The 26,156-nt window shown below is 35.0% G+C and overlaps 1 protein-coding gene and 1 long non-coding RNA gene across 7 annotated transcripts in view; one reads left to right on the forward strand and one right to left on the reverse strand.

Annotated features, from left to right (window-relative positions):
• Positions 1-26,156, forward strand: part of MIPOL1 (mirror-image polydactyly 1) — a 372,872-nt gene that overhangs the window by 192,726 nt on the left and 153,990 nt on the right. The window lies entirely within an intron of this gene.
• On the reverse strand, positions 3,010-19,983 carry LOC131381544 (uncharacterized). The gene is made up of 4 exons (XR_009210363.1): positions 19,673-19,983; positions 18,670-18,897; positions 5,825-6,035; positions 3,010-3,332 (listed from the first exon to the last, which is right to left on the reverse strand). It is a non-coding gene; the product is annotated as an uncharacterized LOC131381544 (long non-coding RNA).

The following is a 26,156-nucleotide window of genomic DNA, read 5'->3' on the forward strand; positions in this document are numbered from 1 at the left end:
CCGTGCAAGTGTTTTCAGTATAATCCAGTATCTTGTTTCAGGTATTGTTTGTGATTTATGACTATTTAATCTTCACTTTCTTTTGATACTTGCTATTTCCAGAGTCATTTTTGTGTATTTTATTCTCAAGTTGTATCAGCATTTTTGTCCTTCTTTCTTAAAAGTGACATTTTTTATATTGCATTTTATTATATAATTATTCATTTTAAATACTAGAAAGACTATAATTTTTACTAGAAAAGGAGGATAGTGAAATTAAGTCATGATCACAGCCATCAAAAAAGTACATTTGTCCATTGTGTTTTTGCTCCGTTATATGATGGTCAGGTTTTAAGCCTGAGGTGCCTCTTTTAAAAATTTCCTTACTGTATTAGTTGCTGGAATCTTACTTGTGTTAGTCATTTACTGGTTTTTATCTAGATCTACAAGTTTTCAGATAAGTACTTAAATTTTAGAAAGACCAAGAAAGAATTACCAACAAAACCTGAGTATTCTAAGATATATTAATATATTTGTTTTTAATAAATTCTGCTGTATTAATTACCTTCAGCTTTTGAGAGGTTGTAAAATGTAAGTAGTAACCTTCTTTCTAATTAAGCAAATGTTTTATATCTTATATTTTTGTAAATTTGATTTTTAAATAACATTCCTTTACTGGCTTTTGTTGCTGTTGCTGTTAAACTGGATTTTTATATGCTGAAAGATACTTAACGTACAAATGAACTCAGCTCATCATGGCAGAGGAAGAAATTCATTGCCTAGAAACAGATTGTTTATGTACTATTAGATGGTAACATAAACCAACAAAAGCAAGGAAATTAACTTCTAATACTGACACACTGCCCTTTCCTTGCTCTTTTGTGCCCATAGATATCATGCATATGTTATAATACCGGAGTATAGTGGACTCAGTTAAGAATTGTCAAACTTAATTCTAAATGTCTTTACTTCGTTGGTTTGTCACAACATTATTATTTTGTCTCAATACTATATAATGTCGTTCACATTTGAGACAAAGCAATGCATGGATGGATCTGAACAAGATGGCAAAAGTTTACTTTTCTCTTATTTATTATTGATTGCTTCTGCTTAGCCAAATATTATATAGCTCTGATATTAACTATTCACAATTTTTTAAAAGGTAATAGAAAATGATAAAATATCTGAGGAAATTTTGGGAAAAATATAGCTACTGATATAAAATTGTCATTCAGTTTTATTTTTATTCCTATTCATTTTTATTTTATTATTTAAAAAGGCAGACATCTCCTTATTAAAAGCTTACAGCACAAAGAAACTACTAGTTTTTTATTAAAAATAATCAAATATACAAACAAGTGTGATTTCACAGAGCAGTTCTTACGTGGATTGCACAAAGGAATTATTTGTGAAATTCTGAGGGTAGGACTAAACCTCTCAAAATAACCTCCAAGATTAATTTGGGAACTGATTGATGCTTGGCCATTCCCTTAACAGTACCTGTTTCTTGATGTATATGGTAAAACATAAAGAATTAATTTTTCTTTAGTTCTTATATTTACTAGTTAGGTTGTAACTTATCAATTCCTAATGAATGTTATCCCTGTTTAAGGGCAATTTTATACAATTATAAATAATAGATTGATATTTCAGTGTTTGAAAATTGATTCCATTTATGAGTTGATTCCGAAACCTGAGTTCCATGTTTTGTAGCAGTTTGGGAATTATTTTACTTTCTGTTTTCTATTTTTCTCTGTAAATGATTTCTACTCCTATTTAGGTACCTATTAGGATACAGTTTTCTAAAAGAGAATTACATATTTCAATTAAACCTCTGCATTTTTCTGAGTTGTATGTTAAACCTTCCAAGAAGAAATCAGATATTTTCTGTAAAAACTATACGATAGAAGAAACAATCTAAATGTGGTCAAGCAAAAGATTTTGCTTTAAGAAACTAAAGAAACTGCTGTAAAATATGGTGGAAGAGGGAGGGTGTGTAAGGTTGGAGTGGTGGAAATTTTTAAAGAAATTCCACTTTTTATCTTATGCAATTAATATTTAATTGGCTACATTTAAAAGTAGTGAAAAAGTGATCTATTTGCTAGAGATTTACAGAACAGCACTTTAAGCTCTTACTTATTCTGAGGTGTTGAAAGGTGAAACATTTGACATTTTCTTTTCGGGTATTGCTTTAAAAAACAGAGGGCGGGAAAGAGGCGTTGCCACATCAGAGTTAAGGGTGTTTGTGGTTGTCCGTGACAGCAGCTCTAGTTTTAAAACACCTGTGTTTACTTTCCAGCTTTTCAGAATCTGCCTGAAAGTGGCCTAAGAATGGCACAGGCCTTCAGGATGGCTGGCTTTTTTATAGTACAGAAAAAGAACTAAACTTTACACTTTTATTTTCTGTTGCAAGCATTTGGTTCTTTTATTTTATACATTTTATCCCTATACATTCTTATATATGTCTGTAAGATAATGCATGATTTATATAATCTATACATTATACTATAATGTAACCACTTTAAAAAAAAAAGATTTCTTCTCAGCCTTTTGTTCACTGACTAGAAAAAGCTGATGAAAAACTGCTTTTTCCTGTGCAAATGTGTTTTCTTTCTTAATTGAAAGAAGTTTGTGAAAAATAAAAATTGATATACCATTTTAGAGAGAAACAAAAGAGAATTGCATGAACCAAAGTGGCCTAATATGTAGCTTTGTTAATTTTTTATCCTTTATCCTTAATCATTTCTCAAGTCTTCTTTTTATATCTTTTTCTTTATAGGAGTGGTTTTTAAAAATATTTTTATAAACCTACAAATGTAATTTTCCCTTGAGGTTTATTTATGTCTTCTTTAGTGGTTTGGAAATAGGTTGAGTTTCAGCCTACCTGTCATCTCTTAGCTGGTCATTGTTTCCAATTTATAGACTTGTGCTTTTTAAATAATTATATGGTACATTTTTATTATTTTATGACATTCATATGACACTGAAATATTATATAAACTTTATTCTCAATTTGAGATGTTCCTAGCTATGATATTTTAGTTTAATACAATTGAGGTTTCTGTCTGATTTGTTTCATATTTATTTTCAAACCTCTTTAATTCTTTAATACAGTAGACATAGCAAGATGTCATATATTCTGTGATGCATTCCTTCTACATGCAAATTCTTGATTACAGAAGCATACATTTCCGTGAGATTACAGTTATGTCAAGCCTGGTTGATGTAAAAAAGGAATAATTCTGTCTTTTGACAATAAATTGATCTTATTTCTCCATATAACTGGATTTTTAAACACTTTTTGTGTAGTTGAAACCCTTTTGAGAAACCAGTGCAAATGTTGAGTCTTCTCCCTAAAAAAAAAAATAACAAGTTTACAGAAATTTGCATATAACTTCAAGGAGTTTATGTCCTTCCCAAGCTCACTGATGAGCTCTAGGTTAAGAACCTGTATTCTAGGTCTTATTTTATTTGGATAATTGTTCATTGTTTAGATAGTTGCTTAGATAGTTGTTAATATATAGTAGATCACAGAGAAAGCACTGAGTCAAATACAGAATTAAGTGCTTAATTAATATGTCACCATGTTAGGTGTTAAAAGGCATAAAGCAATAATTGATCTTACTAGCTTTAAATATAAATAGCATTTTAAAAATATAGTTCATACTCCATAATGGCTACACATATATTTGTGTTCTAATTCCAGCTTTTCAATGGATTTGAAATACAAATTATAGTTATGTCATTTTTCCCAACAGAGCCAATTGATAATATGCCTATTATCTATTATACCTATTATCTCAAAATAAATTCAAGAAGTGTCATTGCATAAAAGCTATAAAAATAATATTCAATAATATTCCATTCAAAAACCGTAAGTTTGGTGTTGATATCCATCTAGGTGAAGAATGCTTAGCTGAAGACAGTACCTTAAAGGAATTATATATGACAATGTGTATTACCTAGAAGATAATGAAACTGTGAGGAAAATTACTAAAAACTGAATTTTTAAAATATGAAACTATTTAGGAAACATTTTTTGAATATAAGGAAAGTGGTAAATTTATTTCAAATGGCATAAATTATGTAAAAATAACTATAATATATTAAGGATTTATAATAGTTCTGTATTGTATATAGTTTAACATGGATCAGAAGAAATGTTTTGATCAGATGAAACAACTACTAAGAAAACAGTAATTTTGGCCGGGCGCGGTGGCTCACGCTTGTAATCCCAGCACTTTGGGAGGCCGAGGCGGGCGGATCACGAGGTCAGGAGATCGAGACCACGATGAAACCCCGTCTCTACTAAAAATACAAAAAATTAGCCAGGCGTGGTGGCGGGCGCCTGTAGTCCCAGCTACTCGGAGAGGCTGAGGCAGGGGAATGGCGTGAACCCGGGAGGCGGAGCTTGCAGTGAGCCGAGATCGCGCCACTGCACTCCAGCCTGGGCGACAGAGTGAGACTCCATCTCAAAAAAATAAAAAGAAAAAAGAAAACAATAATTTTATTTCAAGTGTTCCATTTTCATTATTTTGTGTGACTAGGAAGGAAGTAAAGGGGAGGAAGGATTCTCGTAAGGCAATTAAGACCTTTGTTTCCAGAACCTCAAATTGTTGAACTTAAATCATGAAACCTGATACAGTATTTCCGTTGAGTGTATCAGTTTTGTCCTGGTAACAATTCCCATTTGGTAGTGCTATATACCTGTGACCTAACTTTCAGCCTAATTTATGTATATTCACTTTATTGTATTATATGAAATTTAAGATTCTCTAACAAAAATGTGATATGTGTATCTGTCTCAAGGACATTTTTAACTTCCCTATTTATAAGACTATAGGTTTCTCTATGGCAGGTTTTTTCAATCTGGAAGCTATCAGTCTTGTTTTTAGAATGTATTTATTATAAAATATTGGGTGTTTTACAGTCATGCTTCTCTAAAACTAATATTTTCCTGTGTAATTCTAAAGAGGAAATGAGAAAACTTCTAAGATCCAAAAGATGTATTAAAATAAATAAATAAAGGAAACTTGAGGTAGAAATTAAGATAATTGAACCAAGAGAAGGGAAAACCAAAGATGTGACTTGAAACGATGCAAATGTTTGATGATGTTACTTGGAAAATTATATATTATTTCTTGTCCAACTATAAGTGCGAAGCAGAAAAAAATGTTAATCAGTGATTAGGAAAAACATTATGTAACAATTCCTAAACAATATAAGAGCTTAAGAAACATTGTCGGACTATCTTAGAAAGGATGAAAAAAAACTTGAGGTAATCAGCATTGTTGCAGAATTGTGGGGTTTTAACAATTATTTGTTTAAAAGAAAACTGAGACTTTAAGCACCTGTAAGCCTTTTTGTTTCAACTGTTATTGACTATCTTTCAAAAATGCATTAATACATTTTCTTGCCATGGTAAATTTTGTAAAATGAGTGTATTTGTATTGGATAGTATTTGCTTGTTTCAAGGGTTAGAAAACCACAACCCAAATTGCTCAAGCATAAGTGAAACTTATTGTTCACATAGTTGAAAAGACCAAGGACAGGGCTAACTTCCAGAGATTATTTTTGTTTTTTGTTTTTTTGTTTTACTTTTTTCAATCAATTTTGTTGACAGTAAATTTCATCCATTTAAGGTACACAGTTCAATGCATTTTGACATATATGTCCACCATAATGAAGATACGGAGCATTTCTATCATCCCACCAAAATATTTTTTTTTGTGCTGCCTCCCAGCCTCTATTCCCAGCCCAGCCAACCACTCCTCTGCTTTTTTGTCACGATAAATTCACTTGCGTTTTCTGGAATGCTATGCAAGTAGAGTCATATAATACCTACTCTTTTGTGTCTGGCTTCTTTCAACATGATGATTTTGAGATTCAAACATGTCGTGTGTAATAGTAGCTCATTTCTCTTTTAACTTCAGCAAATTCTTGTGTAGGACCCCAAAACTTTTGTTCTGTATCTAGGTTTTGTTTGCTCTCCTCTATGTATTGGCTCGACATTCATGAGGTAGAAGCTTCTGCCTTCTCAACTTCCCAGTTGAAGTCTAGAAGGAAAAAAAAGTTGTTTATCAAAAATAAAAACAAATTCTAGAATTGGGTCTTTTAAACTTGGATTGGACTACTAGAGGTCATATGCTTATTCATTTATCTCTAAAATGATTACTGTGACCAATGGAGTGAAATATACTGACCGCCTTAGGAGAATCTAGGTCTGCTCCTAAGGATATGTTATGAATAGGGGAAGAATGATTTTCTAAAAGAAATTGGAAATATTTTCCTACCAGAAACACTAATAAAGAATGAAGGGTGGTAAAAACAAACAAAAAACAGATTTTTGCTGTAATAATATGTCTTCTTCATAAGACTAAAAAATGTATGCTGGCATGTAGTAAAACAGACTTCATTTCTATTTCTTATCTTTTCAACTTCTGAAGGAAGAAAGATAATTCCAGAGTTAACATGTATGTGTAGATAATATTTATATATGTACATGAATATTGCACCTAATCACATGATTGATATAGATTAGATCTCTTGTTTTCCAGCTGGATTTCCTGACATTCTGGTAATCTGAGACTTTCTTTACTCTTTTTCCTGTCAATTTTTGTATTGTATATTTATTGTTCTATCTTCAGAGCCTTGATTTTGGATCCTTGAGAATCTTTTATTCATTGGAGTAAAAGACTAGAGAGACTAAAACAGTTGAAGTGAAGAACCTGAAAGGAGAGCTTATTTTTGCAGCCACTTTTATCTCGTAGGCATGTGTTGATTATCTGCAGGCAGAAATCTGAAAATTCTAGCTTTTTACTCCTGGAGAGCCATTGTCTGGTATTTAAAGAAAAAAAAAAAACAGATTTTTGGTTGATATTGAGGGGAGGGAGCATTAAGTACACATCCAATAGTGCCTTCTGGATATCTGTGACTGCACAGGTTTGGAGATTAAAAACAAAAAAAAAGTCTGAAAAGCAGGATGGATTTTGCAGCTGTTTTATAAGAACTATAGGCTGGACGTGGTGGCTCACACCTGTAATCCCAATACTTTGGGAGGCCAAGATGGGTGGATCACCTGAGGTCAGGAGTTTGAGACCAGCTGCTCAACAGGGTGAAACCCTGTCTCTACTACAAAAAAAAAAAAAATATATATATAGATATATATATATATATGTGCGTGTGTATATATATGTATATATATGTATGTATATATACATATATATGTATGTGTGTATGTGTGTATATATATATATATAAAATTAGCCAGGCATGGTGGTGGGCACTTGTAATCCCAGCTACTCTGGAGGCTGAAGCAGGAGAATCGCTTGAACCTAGGAGGTGGAGGTTGCAGTGAGCCAAGTTTGCACCATTGCATTCCAGCCTGGGCAACAAGAGCAAAACTACTTCTCAAGAAAAAAACAAAAAACAACTAGAGGCTAACTGACCCCCATATTCTGCAGTTCTTAATTAAAATGATCAGCCCCACTTTATCTACCTGGCAGAGATGAAGGTTAAACCTCAAGACTAAATAATATCTGGAATGTCGCTTATATATTATATACAATTGAAGACATTCCATTGAAAATTACTAGATACACAAGAAGATAAGACCACAGGCTCAAAACAAAGAGAAATACACGTTATATAAACTGACTTAAAGTTGATCCAATATTGGCATTAGATGACAGGGACTTTGCAATAGCTATGATGAAAATATTCAAAAAGGTAGGAGAAATAAGAGAGAAAATAGATGAATATATTAAGCATTTCATTACAAAATTATAATCTCTATAAAACAATCAAATGGAAATCAAATAGAAATTCTAATATTAATGAGCACAATATCTGAAATTAGATGAGCTTAGCAGAAAACAGGATTAGTAAATTAGATAACAAATCAACAGTACATTTTTAAATTATAGCAAAGATAAAAAGGAATTAGGGGAGAGGAGACGTAGCTGAGAGACAATGAAACTCAAAACAGTACAATATAGGTATAATTAGAGTCTCTGAAGGACATGAGAAAGACAACGTGACAAGCAGGAGTTGACAAGACAGTAGCCGAGATTTCTCCAAAAACTGATGGAAATTTCAAACCACAAATTCTTGAAGCTCTTAAGTACACCAAGTAGGATAAATAAAAGAAAATGACACATGGACACAATCTAATTAAAGTAATAAACTCAGAGATAAGGAGAAAAATTTTAAAGGTAGACTGAGGAAAAAAAAGTTGTTCAAAGAACAGCATTACTGACTGCTGAATTCTCAATAGAAATAACAGAAGTCAAAAGAGATTAGAATAACATTGTTAAAGCTCCAAAAAAAAAAAAAAAAAAAAGCCAGTGTAAAATTCTATACCTAGTTTAAATATCTTTCAAAGTGGAATGTGACATAGTGACATGTAAACGTAGTTCAGACAAACAAACCCGAAGAGACTTAGTCACATGCAGAGGTGAATTGAAAAACATAGTAAAGGGGGTTCTTAAATCAAATGGAAGATGATACCAAACACAAACACAGAAATGTAAGAAGGAATTCAGAGCAGCCGGAAGGATAAATGGGTTTGGAAATACTAAAATATTGATCTAATGAAGTCTAATCTTTTTTTTTTTTTTTTTTTTTTTTTTTTTGAGATGGAGTCTCGCTCTGTTGCCATGCTGGAGTGCAGTGCTGTGAACTGAGCTCACTGCAACCTCCACCTTTCAGGTTCAAGCCATTCTCCTGCCTCAGCCTCCCAAGTAGCTGGGACTACAGGTGCATGCCACTACATCCATCTAATTTTTGTATTTTTAGTAGAAACAGGGTTTCAGCATGTTGGCCAGGCTGGTCTGTATCTCTTGACCTCCTGATCCACCTGCCTGGGCCTCCCAGAGTGCTGGGATTACAGGCATGAGCCACCATGCCCGGCCACTTATTTAAAATTAATAATAATGTCTTGTGTCATTTCAAATCCATGTATAAATTAAAGTCCATGAGAAAAATAACCCTTAAACCTAGAACTGGGTAATGGACTCAAAATGTTCTAAGGTTATAGCATTACTGGAGAAGTGATATATTTATATTAGACTGTTATAAGGCAGGAAAACAAGTTAGAATCTCTAAGATAACCATGAAAAGGACAAGAATTTGAATTTAGGAACTAATGAAGGGGGAAAGTGATATAATAGGATATACTTAAATAGTCCAAACTAAATATTAAAATAATAAACATAATCCTGAAAAAAGAGTAATTTGTTAAACCAAGTGGACTAAATGTTCCAATTACTCCAATTTTGTTTTTTTTTTTTTTTCAGAATTGTTTTAGCTGTTCTACTTTCCTTGCCTTTTATTTGTTTTAAAATCAACCAGTCTATATCTACAAAAAAGAATCCAGTTGGGCTTTTGATAGGAGAAATGACATCTTTACCATTGAGACTTCTGATCAAGGAACAGTGTATGTGTAACCAGTTGTTTAGGTCTTCTTTGATTTATTTAATAAACATTTTGTTTATTGAACAAATGGATTTTGCACATTTGTTGCATTTACACCTAAGTATTTAATATTTAGCACTATTACAATGGTATTAATATTATTTTAACGTTTTGCTTTCCAGTTTTACATTAATAGTATCCTACAGCTTTGATGGACTCACTTACTAGTTTTACAGTTGTTTTCTAAAGATTCCTTGGGATTTTCAATGTAATCATGTCATCTACAAATAGAGACATTTGTATTTTTTTCCATTCTGTATACCTTTTATTTCCTTTTCCTTCCTTATTGCATGGGCTGTAAGTTATTTAGGTATATTAAATAACAGTGATGAGAACAGACATCATTGCCTTGTTCTCTATCTTGAGGAAAAGTATTCAGGATTTTACCTTAAGTATGTTGTTAGCTGTGGTTTTTTGTAAATATCCTTTATCCCTGTGAGAAAGTTTTAGGCACTGACTAGTTTGCTAAAAGTTTTTATTGTGAATGGATGTTGAACTCTGTAGAAAGCTTTTTCAGCATCAGTTGGGCACAAAGGTAATTTGAACTTATGAAATCAAAAATAGATATCAAATAAGTTATAGTTTATTAAAGAAATTAAAGTCTTGTGCAACCTGGCTGCCTGTAGTGGTTAGAATTGTGTGCCCCAAAAAGATATGTTCAAATCCTAATCCCAGTACCTCTGAAGTGACTTTATTTGGAAATAGGATCTTCGTAAATGTAATTGAGTTAAAATAAGGTTATACTGGATTAGGGTACCACCTAATCCAATGACTGGGGTCCTTATAAGAAGAGGAAAATTTGGACACAGATACAAAAGACACAGGAAAGAAAGCCATGTAATGAGGCAGAGATTAGTGTGTCCACAAGCCAAGGGATGTGAAAGATTGATGGCAACTACCAGAGCCCAAGAGAGAGGCACAGAAGATTCCCTCTCAGACCTTCCATAAGAAAGCAACCTTGCTGACACCTTGATTTTGAACTTCTGGCCTCCAGAAATGTGAGAGCATTTCTGTGGGTTTTAAGCCACCCAATTTGTGGTTTTTTGTTTCATTCAGTAGCCCTAGGACACTAATATAGTGCCTTTTCTGGTAATATTTTTTTGAGTTCCAAAACATTCTTATTTTCCAAAAACCTAAGGTTTTGTTTTGTTTTGTTTTGTTTTGTTTTGTTTTTTGTGTGTGTGTGTGGCGGGGGCGGGGGTGGGGGTTTGTTTTGTTTTGTTTTTACTATATGAGTACTTGTTGCAGCATACATATAACATCAAACTTGGGTGGTTCATTCTTCTTTTTCTAGGCTCCTTGTAGTGTTTTTTAGTGATCATCAAGCAGGTTTAAAGAAAAGCATATAAATTACTTACCTTTATTGTGTTTCTAAATTAAAGAGGACTTTTTTGTCCTATCCTTTGAAAATATAATTTTATGGCAGGCCAACCTTTTATTTATTTATTTACTTATTTATTTATTTTAATTTTTCCATAGGTTATTGGGGTACAGGTGGTATTTGGTTACATGAGTAAGTTCTTTAGTGGTGATTTGTGAAATTTTGGTGCACGCATCACCCGAGCAATATACACTGCACCCTGTTTGTAGTCTTTTATCCCTCGCCCCCTCCCACCCCTCCTCCCAAGTCCCCAAAGTCCATTGTATCATTCTTATGCCTTTGTGTTCTCATAGCTTAGCTTCCACTTATCAGTGAGAACATATGATGATGTTTGGCTTTCCATTCCTGAGTTAGTTCACTTAGAATAATAGTCTCCAGTCTCATCCAGGTTGCTGCAAATGCCGTTGATTCATTCCTTTGTATGGCTTAGTGGTATTCTATCATATATATACATAAAACCATGTTCTATCATATATATATCTCCACAGTTTCTTTATCCGCTCATTGATTAATGGGCATTTGGGTTAGTTCCACGATTTTGCAAAAATTGAATTCACAAAATTCAAGATTTTGTGAATTGTGCTGCTATGAACATGCGTATACAAGTAAATTTTTCGTATGACTTCTTTTTCTCTGTATAGATACCCAGTAGTGGGATTGCTGGATTAAATGGTAACTCTACTTTTAGTTCTTTAAGGAATTTTCACACTGTTTTCCAAAATGGCTGTACTAGTTTACCTTCCCACCAGCAGTGTAGAAGTGTTCCCTGATCGCTGCATCCATGCCATCATCCACTGTTTTTTTGATTTTTGAATTATGGCTATTCTTGCAGGAATCAGGTGGTATCGCATTGTGGTTTTGATTTGCATTTACTTGATCATTAGTTATGCTGAGCGTTTTTTTCATGTTTGTTGGCCATTTGTGTATCTTCTTTTGAGAATTGTCTGTTCATTTCCTTAGCCCACTTTTTGATGGGATTGTTTGTTTTTTTTCTTACTGATTTGTTTGAGCTCGTTGTAGATTCTGGATATTAGTCCTTTCTAAGATGTATAGATTGTGAAGATTTTCTCCCACTCTGTGTGTTGTCTGTTTACTCTGCTGACCGTTCCTTTTACCATGCAAAACCTCTTTAGTTTAATTAAGTCCCAACTATTTATTTTTGTTTTTATTGCATTTGCTTTTGGGTTCTTGGTCATGAAATCCTTGCCTAAGCCAGTGTCTATAAGGGTTTTTCTAATGTTATCTTCCAGAATTTTTATAGTTGCAGGTCTTGGATTTAAGTCCTTAATCCATATTTAGTTGATTTTTGTATAAAGTGAGAGATAAGAATCCAGTTTCATTCTCCTACATGTGCCTAGCCAGTTATGCCAGCATCATTTGTTGAAAAGGGTGTCCTTTCCCCACTTTGTTTTTGTTTGCTTTGTTGAAGGTCAGTTGGCTATATTTGGGTTTATTTCTGGGTTCTCTATTCTGTTCCATTGGTCTATGTGCCTGTTTTTATACCAGTACCGTGCTGTTTTGCTGACTATAGCCTTATAGTATAGTTTAAAATCAGGTAGTGCAATGCTTCCAAATTTGTTCTTTTTGTTTAGTCTTGCTTTGGCTATGCGTGCTCCTTTTTGGTTCCATGTGAATTTTAGAATTGCTTTTTCTAATTCTGTGAAGAATGATGGTGGTGTTTTGATAGGGATTGCATTGAATTTGTAGATTGCTTTTGGCAGTATGGTCATTTTCAACAACATTGATTCTACCCATCCATGAGCGTGGGATGTGTTTTCATTTGTTTGTGTCGTCTATGATTTCTTTCAGCAGTGTTTTCTAGTTTTCCTTGTAGAGGTCTTTCACCTCCTTGGTTAGGTATATTCCTAAATATTTTATTTATTTATTTATTTTGCAGCTATTATAAAAGGAGTTGAGTTCTTGATTTGATTCTCTGCTTGGTCACTGTTGGTTTATAGAAGAGCTACTGATTTGTGTACATTAATCTTGTGTCCAGAAACTTTGCTGAATTCTTTTATCAGTTCTAGGAGCTTTCTGGAGGAGCCTTTAGAGTTTTCGAGGTAAACGATCATATTGTCAGCAAACAGTGACAGTTTGACTTCCTCTTTACAGATTTATGTGCCCTTGATTTCTTTCTCTTGTCTGATTGCTCTGGCTAGGACTTCCAGTACTATGTTGAAGAAGAATGGTGAGAATGGGCATCCTTGTCTTTTTCCAGTTCTCAGAGGGAATGCTTTCAACTTTTCCCCATTCAGTATTATGCTGGCTATGGGCTTGTCATAGATGGCTTTGATTACATAGAGTTATGTCCCTTGTATGCCAATTTTGCTGAGAGTTTTAATCATAAAAGGATGCTGGATTTTGTTGAATGCTTTTTCTGTATCTGTTGAGATGATCATGTGATTTTTGTTTTTAATTCTGTTTATGTGGTGTATCACATTTATTGACTTGCACATGTTAAACCATCCGTTCATTCCTGGTATAAAACCCACTTGATCATGGTGGATTATCTTTTTGATATGTTGTTGGATTTGATTAGCTAGTATTTTGTTAAGAATTTTAGCCTCCATGTTCATCAGGGATATCGGTCTGTAGTCTTCTTTTTTGGTTATGTTCTTGCCTGGTTTTGGTATTAGGGTGATGCTGCCTTCATAGATTGAATTAGCGAGGGCTCCCTCTTTCTCTATCTTGTGGAATAGTCTCAAAAAGATTGGTACCAATTCTTCTTTGAATGTCTGGTAGAATTCTGCTGTGAGTTCGTCTGGTCCTGGACTTTTTATTTTTGGCAATTTTTAAATTACCATTTCTAACTCGCTTGTTATTAGCCTGTTCAGGGTATCTAGTTCTTCCTGATTTTAGGAGGGTTGTATGTTTCTAGGAATTTATCCATCTCTTCTAGGTTTTCTAGTTTATGTGCATAAAGGTGTTCATAGTAGCCTTGAAGGATCTTTTGTCTTTCAGTGGTGTCAGTTACAATATCTCCTGTTTCATTTCTTAATGAGGTTATTTGGATTTTCTCTCTTCTTTTCTTGGTTAATCTTGATAACGGTCTATCAATTTTATTTAACTTCTCAAAGAACCAACTTTTTGTTTCATTTATCCTTCGTGTTTGTTTTGTTTTGTTTTGTTTCAATTTCATTTAGTTCTGTTCTGATCTTGGTTATTTCCTTTCTTCTGCTGGGTTTGGGTTTGGTTTGTTCTTGTTTCTCTAGTTCCTTAAGGTATGACCTTAGAATGTCAGTTTGTGCTCTTTCAGTCTTTTTATGTAGGCATTTAGGGCTAAGAACTTTCCTGTTTTTTTGTTTTGTTTTGTTTTGTTTTTTGAGACGGAGGCTTGCTCTGTCACCCAGGCTGGAGTGCAGTGGCATGATCTCAGCTCACTGCAAGCTCTGCCTCACAGGTTCAGCCATTCTCCTGCCTCAGCCTCCCCAGGAGCTGGGACTACAGGCACCTGCTATCACACCCAGTGAATTTTTTGTATTTTTATTAGAGATGGGGTTTCACTGTGTTAGCCAGGATGGTCTCGATCTCCTGACCTCGTGATCCTCCTGCCTCGGCCTCCCAAAGTGCTGGGATTACAGGTGCGAGCCTCCACACCCGGCTAACTTTCCTCTTAGCACCACCTTTGCTGTATCCCAAAGGTTTTGATAGGTTGTGTCATTATTTTCATTCAATTCAAGGAATCTTTTAGTTTTTATCTTTATTTTGTTTTTGACCCAATGCTCATTGAGGAGCAGGTTATTTAATTTCCGTGTATTTGCATGGGTTTTTTGTTTGTTTGTTTGTTTGTTTGTTTCTGAGATGCAGTCTCACTCTGTTGCCCAGGCTGGAATACAGTGGCATGATCTCTGCTCACTGCAATCTCCACCTCCTGGATGCCTCAGCCTCCCAAGTAGATGGGATTTCAGGCACATGCTACCACACCCAACTAATTTTTGTATTTTTGGTAGACAGGGTTTCACCATGTTGGCCAGGTTGGTCTCAAACTGGCTGGTCTTGAACTCCTGACCTTGTGATCCACCTGCCTCAGCCTCTCAAAGTGCTGGGAATTCAGGCATGAGCTGCTGCGCCTGGCCTATTTGCATGGTTTTGAGGGTTCTTTTTGGAGTTGATTTCCAGTTTTATTCCACTGTGGTCTGAGAGAGGGCTTGATAAAATTTCAACTTTCTGAAATTTATTGAGGCTTATTTTATGGCCTATCATATGGTCTATCTTGGAGAAAGTTCCATTTACTGTTAAATAGAATATGTATTCTGTGGTTGTTGGATAAAATGTTCTGTATATATCTGTTAAGTCCATTTGTTCTAAGGTATAGTGTAAATCCATTGTTTTTTTTTGTTGACATCCTGTCTTGATGACCTGTCTAGTGCTGTCAGTGGAGTACTGAAGTCCCCCACTATCATTGTCTTGCTGTCCATTTCATTTCTTAGGTCTATTAGTAATTGTTTTATAACATTTGGATCTCCAGTGTTAGGTGCATATATGTTTAGGATTGTGATATTTTCCTGTTGGACAAGGCCTTTTGTCATTATATAATGTCCCTCCTTGTCTCTTTTAACTGTTGTTGCTTTAAGTTTGGTTGTCTGATATAAGAATAACTACCCCTGCTCACTTTTGGTGTTCATTAGCATGAAATGCCTTTTTCAACCCCTTTACTTTATGTGAGTGCTTATGTGTTAGATGAGTCTCCTGAAGGCAGCAGATAGTTGGTGAGTTCTTATTCATTCTGTGGTTGTGTATCTTTTAAGTGGAGCATTTAGGCTATTTACATTCAATGTTAGTATTGAGATGTGAGGTACTATTGCATTCATCATGCTATTTGTTGCCTGTGTACCTTGGTTTTTTTGTTTTTTGTTTTTGCTTTTTAATGAGGTTCTGTTTTGATGTGTTTCCAGGATTTGTTTCAAGATTTAGAGCTCCTTTTAGCAGTTCTTGTAGTGGTGACTTGGTAGTGGTGAATTCTCTCAACATTTGTTTGTCTGAAAAAAACTGTATCTTTCCTTCATACATGATGTTTAGTTTCGCTGGATACAAAATTCTTGGCTGATAATTGTTTTGTTTGAGGAGGCTTAAGATAGGGTCCCAGTCCCTTCTAGCTTGTAGGGTTTCAGCTGAGAAATCTGCTGTTAATCTGATAGGCTTTTTTTTATAGGTTACCTGGTCCTTTTGTCTCACAGCTCTTAAGATTCTTTCTTTCATATTAACTTTAGATAACCTGATGACAATGTGCCTAGGTGATGATTTTTTGTGATGAATTTCCCAGGTATTCCTTGTGCTTCTTGTATTTGGATGTCTAGGTCTCTAGCAAGGCTGGGGAAGTTTTCCTCCATTATTCCCCCAAATATGTTTTCCAAACTTACAGATTTCTCTTCTTTTTCAGGCACACCAGTTATTCTTAGGTTTGGTCGTTTAACGTAATCCCAGCCTTCTTGGAGGCTTTGTTCGTATTTTTGTATTCTTTTTTCTTAGTCTTTGTTGGATTGGGTTAATTCAAAGACCTTGTCTTCAAGCTCTGAATTTCTTTCTTCAATTCTATTGCCGAGACTTTCCAGAGCATTTTGCATTTCTGTAAGTGTGTCCATTATTTCCTGACGTTTTGATTGTTTTTTCTTTAGGCTGTCTATTTTCTTGAATATTTCTCCCTTCACTTCTTGTATCATGTTTTAGATTTCCTTTCATTGGGCTTCACCTTTCTCTGGTGCCTCTCTGATTAGCTTAATAACTAACCTCCTGAATTGTTTTTCAGGTAAATCAGGGATTTCTTCTTGGTTTGGATCCATTGCTGGTGAGTTAGTATGATTTTTGGGGGTTAAGAGCTTGTTTTGTCATATTACCAGAGTTGGTTTTCTGGTTCCTTCTCATTTGGGTAAGCTCTGTCGGAGGGAAAGTCTAGGGCTGAAGGCTGTTGTTCACATTCTTTTGTCCCATGGGGTGTCCCTTGATGTAGTACTCTCCCCCTTTTCCTATGGATGTGGCTTCCTGTGAGCCAAGCTGCAGTGATTGTTATCTTTTTACTGGGTCTTGCCACCTAGCAAGCCTACCTGGCTCTGGGCTGGTACTGAGGGTTATCTGCACAGAGTCCTGTGATGTGAACTGTCTATAGGTCTCTCAGCCCTGGATACCAGCACTTGTTCCAGTGGAGGTGGTGGGGCGGGGGGCGGGGGGTGGATGGGTAAAATGGACTCTGTGAGGGTTTTTAGCTTTGGTGGTTTAATGTTCTGTTTTTGTGCTGGTTGGCCTCCTGCCAGGAGGTGGCACTTTCCAGAGAGCATCAGCTGTGGTAATATGTAGAGGAACCAGCAGTGGTCAGAGCCCTAAAATTCCCAAGAGTATATGTATGCCCTTTGTCTTCAGCTACCAGGGTGGATAGGGAAGGCCCATCAGGTGGGGGCAGGGCTAGGTATGTCTGAGCTCAGACTCTCCTTGGGTCGGGGATCAGGGCGAGGTTCCCAGGTCAATGGATTTGTGTATCTAGGAGTATTATGGCTGCCTCTGCTGAGTCATGCAGGTTGTCAGGAAAGTGGGGAAAGCTGGCAGTCACAGGCCTCACCCAGCTCCCACGCAGTCTAAAAGGCCGGTCTCACTCCCACTGTGGCCCCTCTAACAACCCCAAGTCTGTTTCCAGGCAGTGAGCGAGCCGGGCTTAAGATGTGTTAAATATGTTTAACCGGTACCATATTGATGAATGTTTAGAATATTTCTAATCTTTTACTGCTACAAATAGTGCTGTAGTGGGTACCCTTGTACATTTTTGTTTGCACCATGGTGTTTCTTGTATCAGATTTTGATTTTCAGAAACGGGTATCATAATATAATATGATTCTGTGAAGTCAAAAATGGCCCAGGTTTGCAGCCTTCTGATAGTCTGGCTTGATCCAGAGATAGAAGAATTTAGAGTTTACAGAACTAAGCCCTTAAAAAAAAATTATCAGAGCTTGCTTAAAATAGAGGGAAAAATGGGTTATTTTTTTCAGAGGTAAGAAAAATTAAGGTTTTTAAAAAATCTTATTTCTTTTAGCGGTAAAGAGGTTTCGGGTTATACGCATGTTCCTACGCATGGCCATATGGAACTTAAGGCATGAAATCTCTAAGAACAGGGATTTCCCACATGGCTAACCTTTGATTCTTAACTGAAAAAGTAACTGCTTTATTCACCCTGGTTCAGAAGCAATAGTTTTGTTCAGAAGCAATAGTTTTGCTTCCGCGCTATCTTGCACTGCATTTAGTTTCTGCCAAATAGGATTTCATTGACTCTAAAACAGTAAAAGTTGTTCTTTCTCCTGAACATATTTCTCCCTCTTCTTTTTTGTTTTCTGAATGGCAAAAAATACATAATAAAGGGTAACCTTTTATGTAAGAAAAAAATAAAACTTTTATTTTATTAAATGAAAAAAAAAAAAAAGAACTTACCCCAGGCTACCTGCCTCTGAATTGTGAAAGAAAAGGGCTTGGTTCTTCCCCAACCTGTGGAGTCTGCACATTGAATTCATGCCCTCCTGTGAGTTCTGGCCAGGAGGCTTCTTGCCCCATTGAAATTAATACAAAGTTCAGCTGGAGATTTCCTTCTCCCTGTGGTGTTTTCTCCTGTGCCTTTGGCCGCCTTCTCATTGGATCCCTGTGGTGCCAGGCAGGAATGGCCTGCTTGGGGACCCAGCAGGCTCCCAGGGCCCTTCTGCTGCTTCCTCTACCCCTGTATTTTGTTCAGCTCTCTAAATTGACTCAGCTCCAGGTAAGGTCGGAAACTTCTCCCACAAACTAGACCTAGGGGCACGGTGGTGGTTGGTATTCGCGAGCGGATTATCTCCTTTTCCCACTTCCGCAGTTGGGGCACTCACAGTATTTGGGGTGTCTCCCGAGTCCTGCAGGAGCACTCCACTTCCTTCACAGGGTCTGTGGGTCCTCTTAGGATTCCTGGTTTGTTCTTGCAGTTGTTCTGGAGCTAAAATTCGCAATGTGAGCCTCCGCATGCTGCTCTGTCCATCCGAGTAGGAGCTGCAATGTAGTCCTGCCTCCCATCTGCCATGATGATCTCTCTTCCCAGGCCAACCTTTTCGTATCTTCTCCTGCCATCAACAATGATAGCCATTTTAGGCACATTTCTAAGGAGACTACCTCAATTTCTATAGAATAAAGAAAAATCATTAAGCAGTTTTGCATATTTTGGGAAACTGAAAAGTGACCAAAAACTTACAATATGAAAACCACAGTATCACAGGTAAGCAAATCATACCCCTTCTAGCAGTGCTATGTATAAGGTGTACAGGACATTGAACGGATAAGATCTTTTCATTTTTCTTTGATATGAAGTTTATAGACCAAATGGAAACTCCCAAAATTTATCTACGTGTTATGTACCCCAGAAAAGGCAGATAAATGAGGAAAGTCTAGTTTTTATTTGGACAAGATATCAATACTCTTTTTTATGATTTCCTTGGTTTTATTTAAACCATAGAAATCAAGATGATGATGTGAAACCTCATTTTTTAAATAAGAGTACCTAATAAGTAGGGGAATATTTGTTGCCATATTTTGACACATCACTTGATATATTATAGAAAGCATGATTGCTATTAAGGGCTGACAGAATCAGCTCTACACTATAAGGGGCCAACTTATCTCTTACCAAAATTTTCATTTTTGTTTGTCCATAAGACAATTTAGTTGCAACCTCTGAATGAATATCTGTATTAATAACTTCACTCAGTTTCATAGACCAATCATGGAAACCATACAATAATGTGTGTTTCATGTGACCCAAGGTAACACAGCAGCTGCTAGTATTGGTGCCATTTTGGGAGGAAAAATAAAACAAACCTCTGACTGATTAAAAATACTTACCCTATGAGATTCCGTCTTCGTATGTGCTTTCACATCTCCTTCTCCAGTATGTCCAATCCCAGATTCTTTTCTGTACAGTATACAGTATATTCTGTTTTTGTTGTTTATCTCCCTAAGCCAGTGATGCGTTCTTCCATTTAGACTTCATTTTTTATGATACCTGGGTCATGCTGGCATTGGAGTTGTCGTCATTCTCATTTTCATTATCTGAGCTCTTATAAAGGATAGTGATAATATTCACAATGTTAAAAATTAAACTAGCACTCTTTTGATACAAAGCACAATAGTTAATCCACAGAGAAAGTCAAAGATGGGTTAACTTTCATATTTACTATGCACTTAAGTTGTACACTTAAGTCACATTACTAGGAGTGATGCAACAATGGATAATCCATTATTGTCAACCATAAATTATGCTTGCTCACATTAATGGTCAGGAAAAACTGCAACTGCAGAAAGCAGATAATCTATGCCATGTCCATTAGACATTAACACCAGTGTTGGTTTTAGCTCTATTTTTTGTACCACCATATGGATTTGTACATTTTCCCCCAAACCTGGTCACCTATTGCCAAAGACTGGGACTTTTTACATCCCATGGAGAAGTTTCCCAGAATGATTGATCACCCACTGGAAAACTCTAATATTGTACAGTGGGCTCTTGAAGGTGAAGCAAAGATTATTCTTGGTGAAGGAGGAATTGGACAAGCCCTGAAGATAAAACTTTGCCTGGAGGAGTGGTAATATGTATCACTTGATAATATAAGAGTCAGAGGACAGTAATCTCACAGGTTTTAGTGGCATTAATTAGGGCAGGCATAGGAAGATAGGAAAGACTGACTTGGAGGCTATTAAAGTATTTCATGAATGAAGTAAAGAAGATTGCGGGGGCCCCTTAAGTAACAGCAATAGGAAGAGATAGGAAAGAATGTGAGGCATTTTGAAATAAGTAGCAAAACTTATTGACTTGCTCACTGGATATGGGAAATGAAGGAAATGTTTTAAGATAACTTCAGGTTTTTAAGACTAATCAGAGAGATAATGTCACTAACAAAGACAGTGAAATTAAGTTTATTTGATATTTCTAAACAAGTGAGTCAAGTTTAGAAAATGCCTTACTTAAAGCATAAGTAAGATATATGTTTGGTATTTGAATATACTGGGACTGAAGCTTGTTGATAAAGATAGTACAAAGCCTAGTTGATCATTCTGTGGGACCAATATAAATTCCCTATGGAGTCAATATTATCCAAAAGGAGGACTATTTTCCACTTGTATGGAAGCAAAATAAATACAACTTTTAAACGTTTGAATGAATAATAGAGAAGAAGCAATGGAATGAAGGTTATTTTTACTCCAACTACCTAAACTCCAGGTTTTCTTAGATCTTGGGAAGAAACTACCCCTTGTCCTGTTAATGGTTGTGCCCTACAGAAAGTTGCCAACCTACCTAATGAAGAAACTGCTTACTACTCTCTTCTTTGCATCACCACTATTCTAAATATGCCAGTTTTGAAATGTGCTCAGGGAACACATACCATCTGATATGAATAGTCTTGAGGGCCCATATGTAATTCAGGGAATTTGATTGGTTCACGAAGAAAGACCACATCTACCACATAGTTGGCTCCAATTGAGTCTTTTTTATTTAAAGGAGAAGAAAATGTTAAAAGCAAAAATAAGGCTTCTTATAGAGAACCAAAGATATTTTGAAGGAGTGATAAAAACGACCATTGTTTAAAAAACATAATAGGTGATTTTAATATCAATGATCAGGGACAAAAATATAAATAATGATTTGGAACAGCAAAGGGAGAAACACTAAGAAAAAACACAAGGAAATGGAGTGAAATGATCAGAAGCAAAACATAATTTGTGGAAAATGGAGTAAGTGCAGGAGCAAAGGGAGTAAATGTAAGAGAAACCATATTCAAAGAAATAATAGAAGAAAGCTCAATTGAGCTGAAGGAAAATTTGAGTTATCAAAATGAAAATCCATAGCAATGACTGAGTAGAATAAGTAAATTACATCTTTGCAATTGTAAATTTATATACATATGCTAAATATATAGACATATCTGGGCAAAATATCTGCACACTAATGGTGAAGAGAAATATTATACCTTTATAACATTTGTTACAAAACTGTATAGAGCTGATTATTTACAAAAGAAAGAGCATCACAGCAGCATAGAATTCCTGACTTGCAATATTGGAAAACAAGACAGTGCAACTGTGTTTATAAATCTTAGAGGAAAAGACTGCAATTTAAGGATCCTATATCTAGCCAAAATATCATTTATAGAGGAGGGCAAAACAAAGACTTTTTTTAAACAATTAAGACTGTGAATATACCCATTTATTCTTCCTGGAGGAATTACTTGAAGAAGTATTATAGCTAAAGGAAAATTAAAACAGATAACCAAAGAGGATAAAACATTGTATAAGAAACAGTGGAAGGTAGTCAATCTTAAAATTTGTAGATAAATTTAAAGCAGTGATAACTTTGTGATGTGTGTTAAGGAAGAGTTCTCAAAATATGTTACATACAATAAAAAATATGGCATGGAACTACAGTTTTAAATTATTCCAAATACACTGTAGGAGTAGGGGTGTGGATAGAAGAGGTTTAAAAATCTTATTTTTGCTTTAAAATTTTTTCCTTTGTTGATAGGGCATATCACTTATGAGATGGTGCAAAACTGGAATTAGTGTCTTGAATATGACATTCAGTAAAGCAAAGATGATTATTTCAGTTAAGAGAATGAATTTTCTTATTCATAGGGATATGCATGCTGGGTAAAGCTAAATTAATATCTTTCTGTGATATGATTATATATCACATGATTTATTAAAATGTACTTTCAGAACAATTATTGAAGACGTCTTCCTGATTTTAAGGTATGCATTTATATTTATTATTGAAAACATTTAATGAAAGCTTACATACTACAGTCCGAAAACACAGAAAGGAAAAGGAAAAAATTTGCCACGTTTTGGGGAGATAAACGTACCCCAAAATGCATATAAAATTAGATCAGTGCTATAATAGATATATGCAGATGCTGAAATGAAATAGGAAAAAGATGTGAAAGACTTAGCTGTGAGGATGTTTTTGAGTCTGCCAATGAGCAAAATAGGAAAGGCATGCTGAACAGTGGGCACCTGTGTTATGGATGAGAAAATGCAGGTGTTTATCCCAGGAAATTAAGCCGTCCAGTGAAATTCTTAAATTGAAATGCATTGAAATTGGTGTGAAAATGAGGTATCTTAGGTGAAGCCTATTGAAAGAGTTCTGAATGCTTGAGTCTTGTTCCAGTATTTTTAAATTTTAGAGGAATTGCAGCCTAAGTATTTTTAAATTTCAAAAAGGCAGCATTTAGAAGAATTGTGTGTAGCAATCAGATGTTCATTATATATTGCCATTAGTTTTTTCCAAAGGAAGGAAGATATAGATTGCCCGGCTTATTTTTAAACAGCAATGAGCTTAGGAATTGTGACTTTGAAACAGGTTTCACTTCTACCTTCCCTGTTTAGGTCACCTAGGATCTAATGAGGAGAGGGCAGCCCTCTTGCTTCAGTAGTAGCCTTGGCTACTCTGCATGGTTATATAAGATGGGTAGGCTTGTTAGGCGGTAGCCACAACCTGTTCCTTTCCCCAGAGGAGAAGGAAGCACGATTAGCTCTTACATTGCTTGTGTACTTTTCCAATATTCCTGCCTAGTGGGAAGGGAAAGGAGGGCTGCCCAGTATCAGGGTGGAAGATATTTACTCTCACTACTGCCATGCTGAAAGTTAGATCTTTTTTTTAAAATTGAAAAATCAAGGAATAATTATATGGCCTAATAGAGGTTTTCAAACATAAATGCTAATGTTTTGTTCCTCTGTTTACACAGTTTGTTAGCTTCTATATATCAGGGGATTCCCTGTAAATTACAGAATCTTAAATATTACAAATTCTCATGGGAGGTTGGTTTTATAGAGATGGATAATTTTTTTTTGGTTTTGGTAATGTGCTTATCTCTCTTGTTTTGTAATTATATAAATGTTGAAATTTCTACTGTAGGAGCCATAATTACATAGAATGTGATAAGAGAGGTTTCTAGCTTTTTTTTTTTTTTTCAAGTAGAGATGGAGTCTCGCTGTCTTGCAGAGTCTGGTTTTGAACTCCTGGCTGCGAACAATCCTCTCACCTTGGCCTCCTAAAGTGCTGGGAGTACAGGCATGAGCCAGTGTGCTTGGCCTCTAGCTAATATTTTTTATATCAGACATCCATAATACTTTAGTGGCAACCTACGTAATATTGCTTTAGAAAGTTTGGTTCTGTTCATTGTTTTTTATTACAACCTTCCTTGGTGAAATGATTTATTTACAAGTTATTTAAAGTTTCTGTCCCTGTTAATTGTCCTGATGTCTAACTGAGGTGTTAAAAACTGATAAGCAGTAGGCTTTTCTATTTAATACTGGAAGAACAAGCTGCTTGTGATGACCCAACAGGGACATGAGGAAGGTTTGTGAAAGGGGTGCATTCATCCAGCTCTAATCCTTGTTTTCAGAAAGGCAGTGTCTTTAAGTGTTCTCTAATTAGTGAATAGATATGGTTGTAAATTCTTGTAGACACCTCTTTCGTAGGACGGAGATGGTTTTCCTGGCTTGTCTAAATCTTTGTTTTACATTTCTTATTAGTAAAAATTTAAGATGAATATTTAAAATAGGAAATATAAAAGTAATTTAAAAACATGTAATTAATGGTATTTTATCAGTATGGTCCAACATGGTATTTCTTTTTTAACATCCTCATAATTAGAAACTTGAATATTATATTTCAGAAAGTGGTGTCTACAAACTAAAATGTTTTTATTTTTTGTTTGCTTGCTTGTTTTGCTGATTTCTTTGTATACATGAAATGTTTACTGCAATGAAATAAATTCTTTTTGGGTTTGGTAAAATTGCTTCTACCAGTCACCTAGGAAATATAAGCTAGGGAACAAGACACTGATATTTAGTCATACCAAGAGGAAATATATTGCTTAAGTGAACTGAATATAAAACATGATCAGTGAAAACACCTGGAAATCAGAAAGAACAGATTTTAGTTATGCTTCTCTTTTTCAAAGAACTTAAGTGCTTAGCTATTATTGTTAGTGCTGGGGAAGTAAGTTGGCAGTGACATTTGAAATATGATAAATAAAAGCCTGCAGAATGTCTGCTTCTACTTGTAGCACTTGTCTGATTCCTTCTCCAGAAATTGCATAATGGAAACTACCATAGATTTAATGCCACTCTAATATGTCACTGTTACTGGTTTTAATAAATGCATTCTCTATTGCTTTGTAATGATAAAGCTATAGTTACTGAAACTGTCAAAGTTATAGAAAGAGAAGGATAGGAGCTTTTTGTCTTTATCACCTGTATTAATAATTGGAGATAATTACTGCAGAGCAGCTGGCTGTTGGTTTTAGGGAGCATCAATTGTTCTTCTTACCCAGCTGTTGACTAATAAGGATAGTCAACACATCTGTTTCAACAGCTGGTAATTAACAAAAGCCTAATTGCTGCAACTCTTTTAACATCCAATCTGTGAAAAAGAAGGGATGTAGAAGAATATTATTTACTTTGTGCTTTGCACTTTCTGAAACCAGTTTCTCTTTTTTCTCTCTCCTCACTTTTTTTTTTCTTACTTTGAACACCACTGCCTTTGTATGAAGCATTGAATGGCAGGAGAACACAATATGGTAATCCAGAGCTTAACTTTTTTAGATCTTTGTTGGTGTTTCTTATTGCAACATTTCTTTGCTAACTTGCAAGATAAAATGGATCAAAAGCATTTTGAGTAGTTCTATACAACAGTTAAAATCCGCAGCAGTGTGCCCTAGGCTGTGCTGCTGTTGTCTGAAGCATCCAAAAGGAAACAGGGGATTCTTTTTTCTTATGCTTTTCACATGCTTAGACACTACTCCCAAATAATTTCCACATTCATATACAGAATTTTTGTTTAAATTACTGCATATGTGATTAACATAAATGAAGTCAGGTTCATCAAGGCCTCTTCCTTTGGTTAAAAACCATTTTAATTGACATCTCTTAAAAACTTCAGTTTACTCATTTTAATGCCTATATGTCAACTTAAAGTATTTAAGAAAACTTTTAGTGTATTTGTGAAATCTTGCTTGGTTTATTTTACGTTAAAATGTGATTTGGTCTTTTTAAAAAGTTGCTTTTAAATTAGATAACTTTGATAATTTCTTGTTTATTTTTATAATAAATGAATAAGATATTTGCCGGCTTGGACATGGACACATGAATAAAACTGTTTCACAAATGAGAGACTTATAAATTAATATTTCTTTTATTTGAATACTTTTAGTACTTTCATTTAATTATGAACTGTTTCAGTAAAAAAAGTCTTTCATATAGCCTTGATTATAAATCTTAACGTGTTTTACAGTTATAATTGTTTGCTAGATATGAATTAATGTGTACA

Source organism: Hylobates moloch, unplaced genomic scaffold (assembly GCF_009828535.3).
Source record: "Hylobates moloch isolate HMO894 unplaced genomic scaffold, HMol_V3 SCAFFOLD_16, whole genome shotgun sequence".
Taxonomy (NCBI): Eukaryota; Metazoa; Chordata; class Mammalia; order Primates; family Hylobatidae; genus Hylobates; species Hylobates moloch.